This window comes from Suncus etruscus, chromosome 4, assembly GCF_024139225.1.
Source record: "Suncus etruscus isolate mSunEtr1 chromosome 4, mSunEtr1.pri.cur, whole genome shotgun sequence".
Classification (NCBI taxonomy): Eukaryota; Metazoa; Chordata; class Mammalia; order Eulipotyphla; family Soricidae; genus Suncus; species Suncus etruscus.
The window spans coordinates 55,213,311-55,214,712 of NC_064851.1; the positions used below are offsets into that span (position 1 = coordinate 55,213,311).

General features: G+C 40.2%; 1 non-coding gene across 1 annotated transcript; it reads right to left on the minus strand.

Moving 5' to 3' along the window:
- Nucleotides 1-1,240: 1,240 nt before the first annotated feature.
- Nucleotides 1,241-1,402, minus strand: LOC126008091 (U1 spliceosomal RNA). The gene has a single exon (XR_007495501.1). It is a non-coding gene; the product is annotated as a U1 spliceosomal RNA (small nuclear RNA).

Genomic DNA, 1,402 nt, shown 5'->3' on the forward strand with positions numbered 1-1,402 from the left:
AAAACTGATGATAGTAGTACAAAGAATTTATAAAATACATATAATATGTAGGTGGTTGTCTAATGATTGTGGTGATGCATAATGTTTAACCCTGTGGCTAAAAGACATGTCATGCTTGACCTACCCACGTTCCTACTATTGATAATTTTTTTTGCCTAAATATGAAGCAGAATTCCAAATAAACTGGACTTAGTTCTGACAGCTCTTGAGAGTGTCTGGTCTCTAAGTCTTTGTGCATTCCTTGCTCCCACCCTTTTGTGTGAGAAATCCTAAAGCCCCTTTCAGTGCTGCCTGACTCAGTTGGCCTCTGGCAATGATCATGACTCCTCACACAATTAGAACCAACGTGAGTAATTTCAGAATCTTCTGCAATTTCTGTGCTTCAGGAAGAGGTCTCAGTGCTTTTTCTCCTAAAGGCAAAGTGATTTTCAGAAAATCTATCTCTAAGTGTCCTATGAAAAATGATCTTGAGTGGAAGAGAATAGGGTAACCAATAAAATTTCAGTCATCTCTAGGGCAGCTGGACTCTTCATTTATTACAGTAAACATTACAGAACCAGATCTAATTTGGGTTCTGATCCTTTTGAACAATATATTTTTAAATATTTTTATTTTGTCACCACTTGAAATAGTGATAGTTGGGGGATTCTTACCTCTACACATTTTGAATGAAAGTGAAACAGGTAGGAAGATAGGGAAGGGACTCCATGACAATGAATTCTTGGAATGCAATAAAATCAAGATATAGAATTTGAAGGAGCTACCCCTTTTAATATAAGACATTTACCTGGTGCCACTTCAGGATTTCTTATCCTTTCCCTTCCCAGATTGGACTCCTTAAGCTTCAGCAGGAACGAAGGCCTGGAAAGGAATATCAAGAACACCAATATCCTCAACACTTAGCCCTGAAAACCACCCTAACAAAAGGTCTCTTCCCAGTATAGAAGGCCCGTGTGGGAAAGGTAGAGAAATCTATGAAAGTCAATTTAGAACAAATGAGGTCCACACATGTGCTCCCTTGGCCCATGTACTTATGTGTTCTCTGGGTACATAGTGCCTGAGCACATGTCACCAGAATCTGTTTTCTTGAGACATGCACTTTCATACTTTCACTCTGAGATGTGTACTGTGGCTTTCTGCCATTGGAGAAATTGCACACATGTATGTTGCCAGCCAGTATAGGGTGTATGCCTGCACATTTTGTCTGCATCTCCCTCTTGTATTTTTTAGTTTTTTACATGAGGGGAAAGTGCATACGAAATCCCCCACTATGACAAATTTTGCAGTCGAATTTCCCACATTTGGGGAATCGCAGAGATCAGCATGCCCGAAATATAATGGGCTAAGCCTTGCCCAGGAAAACCACCTCGTGATCATGGAACTGCCCCTGCCAGGTAAGTAT